Raw genomic sequence first — 13,538 nt, 5'->3', positions numbered from 1 at the left:
AAATTATGCACAGTGCTGGGAGTTTCCAGGAGAGAAATAGCAATGTTTACAAACCTATAAGATGAGATTTCATCAGAAACAAACTATGTGGACATGGGATCTTGCTTCATTCCGCATTAAAAGCACGTGTGCCCCACTGTTGGATCCAATACATTTAACAAAGACAGGAAACAGACCTGACTCAAAATTAATTTAGCTGCCTGGCCCACAGAGTACGTGCATGAAAATTTATGGTGTGCCTCATCTTTTCCTGAATGTACATGATAAGGCTTACCTATGCCTTAAGGTTATTACGAGAACATTTTAATCTGATTGAATTTAATTCAGTGCTTTAGTGCCACTTACCTACAGCTCTAACAGTGAAATGGATACATCGCCTTATTCCAAGGAGCAGAGTTGTTCACACAGAACCACATCCTCCAGACAAAGTCATAGACAATTCCCATAGATATTAGATTATTCAGGAACATAAGAACATGCAAGAATGGAGCCTAAACTTTGTCTGTGGTGCCTAGTCTGTAGATTAATATTTGTTGGACATTGATACTTATTATTCATTGGTTCCATTTTTCAGTTCTTATTCTTTAATAGCCTGATTTCTTTTGCACCGTGGACCATCATTTCATAGAATAATTTGTCTTTTCTGAAAGGGATCACGTGTTATATTCTTTTTCTTTGTTTCTTTTTAATATTGTACCACTATCTTTTAAAATTTGAAATAAAAGCATGACTGGAATAAAAGACAGTTAAATTACATCTACATGGATGCTAATAAGCAGCCTCTAAAGTCTTAACCAGTTGCCTAGGCAAAACACAAAGCATATGGGAAAGAAGGGGGCCTAAAACTGAAAAACAGCAATTCTATGCTTTGAATGTTTAGTCTGTGTGGCTGAGGGAACATGAGAATAGGGATAGGAGGGCAAGCAATGGAAATCTAGTGCAATTGTTTGGATGCATAACAATGTTAAAGGACCTCCACCTGCCTGTGTAGACTAATATGGTATGCATTTAGAGCTCTGCTCTTCTAAAAGCTAATATCTGTGTTTGTTTCCTCCATATCTGTACACTTACAAGGTCCAGAACCTGGTCCAACATAATTGCATCCACAGCCTTGTGTGGAAGACTGAACAGGCTTACTCCTAGAGTCACACGAGATCACTAAGAACTCTGAGGTGCTTAAACATGATGATCTTTCCAAGGCCCCGAGGTAGCGTGCAACAAGCCATGCAAAAGGAGCCATACAAAGTGGGAAGGGCTGCAGGAGCCCCTCCACCCCACCGAGCCCACCTGCAAAAGGGAAAAGCACACAGCATTGACACCCAGCCTGCTCCATGCTGAAATGCCCGTACAACTGGATCACTCATGCTTCCCAGTTTGTGGGTTTTACTGAGGGACAATTATAGCTGGAAAACTGCGACATTTTTCACAACTGCAACTTGCTATTCTTCTGCTTTCATTTCTACTCAGGCAGATAAAGTAAAAAACCTTTCCCTTTCAGAGCCCACATTTCTTTGCTCTGACACAGATTGTGGTATGTTGATGAAAAGACAACAGTTTTCTTTGTCCTTGCCCTGCTCCCAGAGCAAGCATTCAAATCTGAGCTATCTTATCTGAGGGGAATACAGAAAGGACTGAGAAATTACGTTGCAACATGAAGTGATCTGATTTCCAGAGGAGAAGCAGGCCTCCACCCGCTGTGCTGTTCCATTGCTGCTGAGCAGTACATCAGGCAGCCAATCTGTATCAACAGCACTAAGAAAGCACAGCAATTACAACGTGTTTTTCCCTGGTAGATCATAAAGGGATTGTCCCAGATGGGTAAATATATCCTCTGCTCATCACGAAACAGAACTGAACAGAATCTGGAATCATTTCAGTCTGAGGAGCAAGGATGTCTTGTAGACAAAACGCTGCTGAGCATCCCGGAAAGATGGATACCAAGACCTGATTGTTAGACCTGAGATAAGTAATGCCGATTTTAAATGTTAATTTTAATTCCTCAGATGGAGTCACATTTTCCTGTATGTTTAATAAATATTTCTTAAAGATGCTTGGTTGTATAAGAAGGGCTATGATCCCCAGGTCCCCTATTTTATCCCCAGTCCTCTTCAGTAGCTTCACAGGCAGGATTTTATGGTAAGTAAGGCAAATTTTTTCTCTGGCATTTCACAGAAGTGGTGAAAACGAATCATTTCTTGCTTAAATCATTGAAAAACATATTTCACCTTCAAACAGAGAGCTGACTAAAGCAGCTCAGAAAATTAGATACCAGCGAAAACAGACTACAACAGAGAAAGCTACACGAACTTAACAACTGCAATTCAGGAAAAGCTATTGCTTAAGTTCAACAGATCCTTTAACTTCAGTTTCTGAATGTATGTGATAAGATTATTTGAGTTGAAATAATTATAAAAACTTATGTGGGTTAATGTTCATTGAATGCAGATCCAGCCTGCAAAAAATTTCTTAAAATGCCAGGGCCCTTCCAAACAGATGTTTTATTTTACTTTTACAAAAACAAGCTGTTTAATCTTGTGACACAATCTACAGTTCAGACATAAAAGAATTTGGCATAGACACATATATATGTGTGTTTGTATGTACATATATATATATATATATGAGTAGACTCTAAAATACACCTTAAGTATTTTAATACTAATATTCACATGCAGCAGAGAAATAGTAACAGGAGAATACAGTGTAGTTTGTATGATAAACTGTATCCCAATCTACCTAGCATTTCTTCAACTGCAGCGATTTATTAAGTGTTCTTCACCAGCAGATAGATATTTCTTTACAAACAGCTTATAAAACTTCTCTTGTTAACAGATCTCTCTAAGTGTTAAATGCCACCATACCTCGGAGGTGCCACTCCCTCTATCATTATAATAATTTTTTTGCCTGTGGATGTTTTGAATTGTCTTTGCTGTGTCCAAGTGTCTGAGACTGTTTAGACAAGTAATGGTTCTTTCAGCTTCAGCAGCAAGTGACTGCACTATTAAATAAAGCCCTTCTGTTAAGAATAAGTCAGATGAGACCACGGGTCCCTTGGTGTTACCATCACAGAAAGAAAAAGGAGCCTGAGTACCTACAATAAAAATTGAAGGTATGAAAAGTGAGGAGGTACAAAAGCAAAGGACTCCACTCTTAAAGTGCATGTTGCACTGCTGCAATATGGGCAAATTTCCTTGACACTTAGACTATGGAAATGTGCCATTCCCACTCTCATTCATACCTTCTTGGAGGCAAGAGGCAAAGCCTTCAAAATATTAAAACTTTTGGACTTTGAAAATGACCACCTAAAGCCACTTCAGACCCTAAATAGATCAGAGCCAGCATCAAGGAGGCATAAAAGTGGGTTAAAGAAAGCCAGCAGTTCACTTAACATAAAGGATTACAATGTTAGCATTGTTTTCTAAAACTAACATTTGCATAGAGAATTTTTCGTCCCATATCAAATGTGACAAATTTTAAATGCAGCCTTTCACAACTCATGTTCAAGCCTGGACTGTTGCCACTTTTCCTGCTACTGAAGTAATGCTTTTAATTTTCATATACACAGATAAGCACCAATACAACAGAAAAAGCTGAGAACAGGTTCTCCTTTCCGTTGCAAACAAACACACCAAGAATATTTCTTTGCTATTCTACCATATTAGCCATGACCAAAAATGTATACAACAGCCTTAGGGAACATCTCCTCCTTTCCTATTTGTGGGAATGGATTTCCTTCTCTGCTTGCAAATTATTTTAGAGGCATTTAATTTGTGAATATTTAAATTTTTCATGAGTACACCTTTCAAAGTGAGATTCTGATAAGTTTTGCAAGAAATAAGTATGCCTATGAGATTTATGATTAAGGCAAGGCCCAGAGAAATTAAATGAGATAACCAGCATAATGCTAGTTCATGGCTGAGCTAGTACTGGAACTTGAGAGTCCTGCTCCTGAGTTCTCTGATGTTACGTTGTGTGGATTTGAAAAGATAGACATCTTGGACTCCCAGAGGAAAGTGCTCCAGACGAAATCAATCACTGTCAGAGGTGGGTGAGATTCCACTGAAGTCATGCCAAGGGTGAGTTGAGCAATTCATCTTCAAAGAAGTTCATTGCATCTTATCTCCAGGAAGATATTAATGATATTAATGGCACATTTATGCAATGTAAGTTTCAACATGCAAATTATTAAGAGATTTCTTCTAGTTGTTTGCACTTGCTTTCAGACTGAACTATAAAGGGTTTGTCACTAGCCCTACAACCTACCCTACTTCTGTTGAAATCACAGGCAAAACTCCCACTGACTGCAGTAGAAAACTTCTGCACTGTATAAACCTGGACAAAACTTGGAACAACCTGGTACTTAGTGATAGAGGTTTGCTGGGAAACATAACAAGTAAAAAGATAAATATTGTCATCACCAAAGAATCACAGAATCACAGAGTGGGTAAGGTTGTAAGGGAGCACAGTGGGTTGTCTATGCTGGCAAAACGTAGGCTAATTGCCATCCTTTATTTAAGGACTGCCAACCATCTCTTTGTCCCTGGGATAAGAGCTGAACTGATGCCCTGGGAAGGCTGACCTGGAACAGAGACAAGACAGAGCTAAGAGAATAAAGTAGGTATCTATTAAAAGGCCTTAAAGGATACACCTTGGGCCGTAGAAGTGCTTATCACACTAGGAACCATTCCCAGTGCTCATATCTAGGGCGTTTTGCCAGTGAATAAGGAATGCACAGCTCTTCAGAGCAAGGTTCTATACTGTTAAGATGTCCAAAACCAAGCATAAGCACATCAAATAAGGCTTGGGAAGTTCATAAATAGCTACAGACTCATGTCAAACAGTAAGAAAATGAGTAACAACAGTTTGGTAATGGCCAACCATGAAAGAAAGCACATAAGCAACCAAATTCACTTCTTTTGAGTTCTTGGTTTTCCAGTCCCAATGTTCAAGTGAGAGAGAGCCTGAGAGTAGTGGAGCACATTGTAGAGGGCCCTTTACATCCAGCCATCTGTGCTCCTCTTCCCCTCCTCCCATATTCCTTGGAGTTTTTAGCCCATAGGAACGTGGACCCTGTGGCATTGCCAGAAACCAGTAGTCATGTTACTGTCTATATTCATAATATACAATTATAAAAATAGGCAGTAGCTAGAGCGAGTAGCTAGTAGTTTTACACTTTTTAAATGAAATGTCAGCTCCCGTTCACTGCTTGTGTCTCTGTGCCCCATATGGAAGAATGAAAATGCACAAGATGTATATGGATACGAACTTCACCCCTTCTTCCTCCTTCCAAGTAGTTCCATTCACCACAGGCAGCTTGCTCTCATTTCACACACAACAATGCTCAGAAGAAAATTCTACTCCCGAGACATGCATCAATGCAGACTCACCGACCGGCTGCTCACTTTGACCACATCAGCTTCCTCCAGATCTGGGAGAGACCAAAGTGAAAGCAGCAGCAGCTGTCTGCCCCTTGATTCACAATGGAGGCAACCTCTGTAAAAGCCTCCTATAAAAATATCTCAGGGAGTTTACCACACTTGCATGATGAGCAGAGAACTCTGTGTGTAGACGCCTTCATGTCAGACAATTACTACCAAATGTGCTTTTTCATCCTGTAATGTGATGGGAAACAGTTCAGTAATTAAAGAGCAGGCTGAAGGGGATATTTTTAGTAACTTGATAGCTTTACAATCACTGAATTATCTGCCAGGAGTAACTCGCACACACGTGTGATTATAATTGGAGGAGCTGCAATTATTCCAATGGGAAAAACAGTTCCACAGGTCACCTGCACATGGGGTGTTTATTTGTGCACACATGTGTCTGACAGAGAAACAGCAATGCAAGGGTCACCACACCTTGGCTACCTACTCCATGGTCCACACTTTTGCTCTCTGTTTCTCTCCTGGAGCACCCCACACACAGAGCCCCACACCACACGAGGCAATGCAGGTGTGAGTATGTCCCTTTTGCCAGGTGTGTTTTATAACTCTCCACAGGTCCGCGATTCCTGCTGGTGCAAGGCCAGGAAGCAGTGCAAAGGGAAGGGGCGGAAAGGAGGGCTGGGAAAGGGGTGCTGGAGCTCCCAGGACCTCAAAAAAGGGGATGAGATAAAGGACTTCTGTCCTGCTGTTATTCCTCCCATTGCAGGAAGAAAAGTACCTCCACAGAGGTTTTTTTGTCCAAACACAAAAGCCAGGAGAGGAGGGAGGAGGTACGACAGGGCAGTGACTGTCCCCCTGCACTCGGCACTGGTGAGGCCACCCCTCAAGTCCTGTGTCTGGTTCCAGGCCCTTCAATACAGGAAAGACACTGAGGTGCTGGTGCACACCTAGAGAAGATGGTGAAGGGTCTGGAGAACAAGTCCCACAAGAAGCAGGGGAGAGAGCTTGGGTTCTTGAGCCAGGAGAAGACAAGGCTCAGGGAAGAGACATTTCTCTCTACAATTATCTGAGAGGAGGATGTAGCCAGGTGGGGATGAGCCTCCTCTCCCAGGCAACCAGCAATAGGCTGAGAGGTCATACACAGCCTCATCTTGCACCAGGGAAGCTTCAGGCTGGACATCAGGAAGACTTTCCTCATGGAGAAGGTTGTTCAGCACTGGAATGGGGGGTGGCAGAGTCATCGTCTCTGGAAGTATTCAAGGAACAACCGGCCATGGCATTCAGTGCCTTGGTCTAACTGACAAGGTAGTGACGAGTCAAAAGCTGGACTCAATGATCTCAGAGGTCTTTTCCAACTTAAGTGATTCTGTGATTCTGTGATGCTCTGGACACAGAAACCATGCAACTTCTTGGCAGAGTTGCCAAGAGGCAAAGACACAAAAAGGAACAGAGCAGCCCTCTGCTACTCTGAGCAGTTACTTGCTCGCTATTTTTTAGACCCTAAATAGCATCAGCCACAGAAAACAAACCTGTCTTACAAAAACCTGGCTGTTATCTACCTACTTCTTGTACCAAGAACAGATACATGAGAGGAAAGAAATCAGACAGAATTCATCTGGTTGGTGCCTTTCCTTTCCTTCTTCTCTTCCCTTTTTATTACCTAAAACTGTAATTTAGCCACTGCTCTGAGAAACTCGGAGCTTCTCTCCAGAAAGATGCAGGTAACATTTTTTTAGCAGATAAAGAGTTTTTCTACAGAACCTGGCAGCTTTTAGGTAACCTATAGAACACCTTACAGCTGCAGACAGAATTGTCTGGGAAGGCTGCAGTTTAATTCAGACAGTCAGCAAGCTGGCTGGCTGCAGAAGGACTTGAAGCACATATGCATGGATAATGCACTATCCAGATGTTTCAAAGACTTTATGCATATAGAAAATAGACATATTTTATACATATATACATATTGTATATGTACATACATCACCCATACAAATATATGTATATAAGACACATTTTACATTGGTAAATAGATGGAAATGATGGAAGGAATTAAAAACTTACTGTAGTTGATTGGGAATACCCGGAGACAGTGTATATACAGGCTGTCCTCTATAGGTTATGGAGTCTCCCATATTCAAAAGCCATCGGGACACGGTCTTGGGCAACTGGCCCTGGGTGTCCCTGTTTGAGCAGAGAAGCTGGACCAGATGAACAGTAGAGGTCCTTTCCAACCTCAACCATTCTGAGATATTTCTTATTGAAAGCCATATTAATGCCATTCTCTCTGTGTGTGAGCTCTCACCCTAACAGTTCTTATTATACAAACATTCCTTTTAGTACATTACATTATTCACAGATTAGTTACTTCTCCCCACTGTTAGGGAAACTGAGGCCCTGAGAAAACAAGTGGCTTGCACTGGCTTTGCACATCAAACCAGTGCGGAGGCTTGCCCCAGGCGTCTGTTCCACATCAGCTGCTAAGAGTAGAAAACATAACTCTCTGTTGTTGCTTACTTCTTTTCCTCTTCCTAACTTCCAAAATTCTTGGGAAAACAAATGCTTCTACATTTCTTTGGAGTCAACTGTGCCCTTGGTGGCCACACTGACACCTACAGTATGTCATTCTTAGAGTGTTGGTTAGGTCCCTTTGAGAAGGAGCTTTGATAAAACGCACTAGTGCTTGAACATATGAGTGGTTTTGAGAGCCTAAAATTCACTGAATGCTTTGAACAAAAGTCAGCTTTGTAATGAACACAGAAAAATTGCCTGCAGTGTGGGTATGTCTGGGATATCTGCAGAACACCAGCACAGTCAGACCTGCGATGCAAGATTAAGGTTGCTGTGGCTGCTGTAACATCACACTGAGAAATAACCAACTTTAGCACAAGAATGAGACTGGATACAAGCCAATCAAAGGGCTGCTACAAAAACCCAGGGGCACTGTAAAACGGGTCATACTTTCAATTTCTGTTTGGCCATTTGTGTATCTAAGGCACATTGCAAGAGACCCATCACCAAATACAAACACTGAACAAAACCATGAAAAAAAAATTCCTACCTGCTCCCTCAAGGCAACACTCAAGTTCCACCCAGTCCAGCTGGCCACTTGGCTCAGATGTGGTCAGAAGGGCAGGAGGGTTTCCTCCTCCCCTTGCTAGGGAACAGCTCTATTTTTAACAGGACTGCCTGGAACAGGTTCCGTTTCCTACTCTTTGTCCATCCCCTGCTGCAAAAGTTTGACAAGTGAAATGAAGACCACAGGCTCTGTAAGGGATGAAAATCCTTTCTCCCAAAGGATGTTATTAACCTGGAGAAGCATTGGCCCCAAAAGGGCTACAAGAAGAATAAAAACTAAGAAAGCAGCTCCCAGGTGCATTAGATGCTACTTGAGACTTTAAAACACAAGATTGGCGGATCACATTACTCCATTTTTCAGTTTGGGAATGAAATCTGCTTCTCTAGATAGCTTATAAATAATTGCCAGAACCTCCATTTTCTCTAAGAAATTAATCAAACTCAAACTTTAATTGCATTTAAAATTTTCCAGAAGTTTTTCTTTGTCTTCAGGAATCAAAATTATTATTTCTTTGACCCTTTGCATGGCTCTTCAGAGAAAGAAGATATAAGAAGGACATTTTTTGTCCAGATTGCAACAGATTTTCAATCTGCTGGTTTAGCTGTCTGAGGTGGTTTTCTTTTTCTTAAGTCACAATATCACTAAGCCACCACGCAAACAACAGGAGGGTGAAACAACATTTATGAAGACATTTTTACCACACCCATTTTCATGGTATTTGAGTGCCATGAATGCATGGCAGTGCTGCAGAGGGCTAGGATGGCTGCCCCTATGCTGGGTGAAGAAACACCTTTGGCCCCTGTTTGCTGCGCTTCCAGATGAATGTCACCAACATATGAGCACTGGCTGTCCCAGCTGGTGTTTCCAACAGCCTCACTCAAGGCCTGAGCCATCCCTTGCTCCAGTCAATGGCAAGACCCCAGCCAAGCTCACTGGGAGCTGGACCTGGCCCTCAAACTCTGGTTGCAGCAACAGCACCATGAAATTCGTGGTTGTATTAAAGTAATTCTATACAGAGAAGTTCCTCTTTGCCTCGGAATAATCAAATCAAAACCACATTTTAAATGCCAGAAGCAAGTGAGGAAACAAGAAAGAGAGAGCTTATTTTATGAAAAGCCACTGGCTATGTTTGAGCTCTTTAATCTTTGATTTTTTTTCTACTCTTACACCATTTTATACCTTTATTTCCACCTACTACCTACTTCTTAAATCATTCTAGAAAAACTAAACAAACCTTATTCAGATAGCCAACCTCATTTCTGTGAAGCCATCAAGTCTATTCCAGCAGATGGGCTCTGTGTTTTTATGTGCATGCACATCTCTTTGTGTATCTGAAGAGAAAGAAAAGAGCCTATCGACAATGGCCACAATAACTTCATTTTACTATGCTTGGTCTATGCTCTCTATGTCTGTTTCCAAGTAACAGGACTTCAACATGTGCATTGTGTCTTAGATTACTAAAATAAATTTATTTCTAAAACACACTTATCAAACCAGTTATCTACCTAAAAAAGGAAGAGCAATAAAGGATAGACCTCTGTAGTAACCTGCTCCACCTCAGAGTCTTAGTTTCCAGGACAGCCTTACCACAGGTAGCATGTTTGACAAAACTTAATCCAGATTCAGCATCCCTTAAAACAATCATAAAACTCCACTGGCTTCAGTAGCCACACTGAAGATCAAACCTCTGGTAAGGGAAGGTCAATTAGTCTGCACAATTTGGAAGCCAAACATTCAGGAAATATTGCCAGAGGTTCTTTCAATTACTCTTTTAACAAAGAATAAGAAAAAAAATCAGCAGCTTAAACACCTTATTCTAAATATTTAAAACCGATAGAGGAAGTAAGGGATAAACCCCCTTTCTGCTATACCCCATAAATTACGGCATTTTCAGTTCAGACTGAAAGAAGAAATAAACCAATTACCACTTCTTTTACATCGTTAAATAGATTAACTTCTTCCTCAAGCAGCTGAAGCCACAATAAGAAGCCACAGAGTGAATATTTCTCTGTATCAATTAGGCTCCAGGCTCATCTTATGGATTCTAACTCAAGCTGGATGTGTAGAAAGACTTCTCTCTACTTATTTTGATTAATTTGCCATGGGCAATTCACAGAAATCTGACAGACGCTTGATTCTTTGCAAATTAGTCACTCCACTCCTTTCCAACAAATCTTCACGTCCCTTCTTTTTAAAAACATAACATAGCCATTAGCAAATCTGAGTTGTGCTGCCCCATCCCATTCTTCTCCAGAGCGTAAAGTGTCCCACACACTCGCTGCCTCCATTCTTTCCCATCCTCTCCCTCTTTTAAGTATCTTTCACCACCAGATTGGCATTGGCAGCCAGCCAACCAGTCGGCACTTTACCTAGACAAGTGCTATGCTGATATGCCTAGATCTTTGAAGTGTCACGCAACAAGTCCAACAAGTTTGTTTTCCTCCTATTTTAATACTTTTTCCAGAGGGCCTCAGCCACAAAGTACATTTCCCATCAGGTTTGGGGTTTGGTTTTTTGTTTCAAAACAGCTCCTTTCTGTGCAAACTTCTGCTGATGACTTCCTTTCTGAAATGCTTTGACCTCTACGGTATTTTTGAGAATATGCATGAGAGATGCCTTTGTGAATGATATTACACTATACCTAAATTAGGTATACACCCCAGGAACTCCAGTTCAGAAAGTCATGGTTGGATTGGTTAATGCCATTTTTAATGAGTACTGATGTGACATGCTGCCTAGATCAAAGAGCAGAGAGCTGTTATTTGTCGCTGCTTCCCATTACAGCACATTTTGAAGAGGGACACAGCAATGAAGCAAGTAGGACTGGGTATATTTAAAGAAAAATAACATGCATCAGGCTGACAAAACAAAACACATAGCCTTAAAATGTCAAAAAAAATAAGGAAAATAAAGACAAGGAAAAAGGAGTATAGTTTGTGTTGGTTTTGCAAGTTCTCCCATATCTGACTCCACTAGGTATTGATTTCATTTTATTTCATTACCACATCTGAAGCTGCACAGATAGTAAATCACAAGCAGAGCCTAATTTTCAAAGTTGTCCAGTGAAGCAGTAAAGGCATTGCCCTTTCCTTTTATGAAAAGCTGTTTGTGATGCTGCCATAGGGGGCTGTCACTTCCCAGGGGAGAAACCATGACCTTCTGCGATAACTGCCTTTTGTAAGATATAATTTTTTGCAGGTGATTCTCAGCCTCATCTTTTTGCAAATTATTATGTTGCTCGATCTGGGGATGGTAAAACAGGTTGTGCCTATAAGAAGCCTCTCCTGTTGGATGTTGCTGTTTTTATACAATTACATTCAAAACTCCTAGTCCTTCGTTACTGCTCACAGCAACACCGGCCTGCCTTTTATATTCAGGTAAATAGCAGAAGTTACTTTAGGAGACTTCCTACATGCCATGCCTACATGCGTGCCAAACATGTGAGACTCTTCAGGTTGGTTTCTTCCAGCAGGCAGGACCCCTTAGAAATACCCTGGTCAACCAACAACAATTGTCAACCAACTTTCCCTTTGTCATCCATTTTCCCTTCTCCTTCTAACACCCATTTGAACACCCAGCGTATGTTACTGATAACCACGCAAGAGACTTCTTTTAGAAGAGGCAATTGGCACACACAGACCTGAAGCACCTCACAGCTCCTCAAGATTCAGAAATGCAGAAGCTTGTACTGCATTTTGAGTGGATATTGTAGTTTTCCTTGCTCACTGTATCTGACTCACTTACTAACCTGCAGACAAACATCAGGATTTCGACCTGGATACACAACGCTTTTTCCAAATGCACTGCATCTACAGCGTGAATCACCTCCCCTCACACGCTCGCCTGGCAAACACCTCTGTGGCAACTACAGGAGAAGACAAGCAATGAACGTGGGGTAAAGCCATTTTTACAGCCTTACCCAGTGTTACTTGATCATGTTCACAGACACCTGTTTCTTGGAGGATGTTGCTTTTCTCTGTCCATGTCTATCCAGGTCATTGAGAGGATATCTGATCACTACAGGCTTGTACAGACCAAGTGCTCTGGAAACCATCCCTTCTGGCTGGACATTTGTGTGAAGGTGCAAGCGTAACCCTGGGAATCCAAGGCACTAGAGCACTGACTCTGACTCACCACTTATGTGCTTCTGTCTCAGTTTCCTCCCTATATAAATGAGGAAGATTAAGTTTATTCTTCCCTCTCAAGGGACTTGGAAGGAATCAACACTGTTCGTATTTCTTTTTAAGTATGCAGGTGCAAACACTTTAGCTCAGTTAAGCTGTTCAAAACATAGTTTTGTTGATCTTCTCAATATTTCCTCAAATTTGTTACACATTCTTTGCCATGAGGCCCTACAGCCGAGCCCACAAGAGCAAACACAAACTGGAAAATGTGATGTCCCTATCCAGAGGACATCACAAATGAAAAGTCCCGTGATCAAATTCCGGGAGGAGCTACTCACAGCTATATTAAGTCCATGCTTGTTTGCATGACCAGGAACGAAGACCAGAGAAAAAAGCAAAACTAATCAAGAACACACATGGGGGAATGCGTGAAGGAGAGCGCAGCACCAAAGGCATCCTTGACACGCATTTTTAGCTTGTAAACTGCCGTATTTACACGGAAAGCAGTAACCACACAGAGGTTTCTCTTCTAAGAGAGGACGCACACTAACTTGCTTTCTCTTCAGCTTACGGCCGCGACGGCGAAGTCCCGCTTCGCGCTCCCAGAGAAGAGAGAGCGGCCCCGGGAGCGGCAGCCCAGCCGGCAGCTCCCTGCCCGGCCGCGGGAGGACGGCCCGGCCGCGCACTCCCTCCCCCGCGATCCCGTGCACACCCCAGCGCCGCAAAGCCCCGAGGTGCCCGGGGCCCACCCGGCGCGGTGTCCGCTCCGTCCCGCTCCCGCCCCCGCGGATCCGCCCGGCAGGTCCCCAGCGCCCCTTCCCCCGCCGTGGGAGCGCTGTCCTGCGCTGCCGCCAGCCCAGAGCCGGGGCCGCCCCCTCCCCGCCCCGGGAGGAGTCCCCACCTCCCGACCACTCCTCCTCCTCCTGCTGGAAGGGGAAATATGAAGCGGAGCCG

This window comes from Prinia subflava, chromosome 1 (assembly GCF_021018805.1).
Source record: "Prinia subflava isolate CZ2003 ecotype Zambia chromosome 1, Cam_Psub_1.2, whole genome shotgun sequence".
NCBI lineage: Eukaryota > Metazoa > Chordata > Aves > Passeriformes > Cisticolidae > Prinia > Prinia subflava.
Note: the sequence above shows the minus strand (reverse complement) of the source record.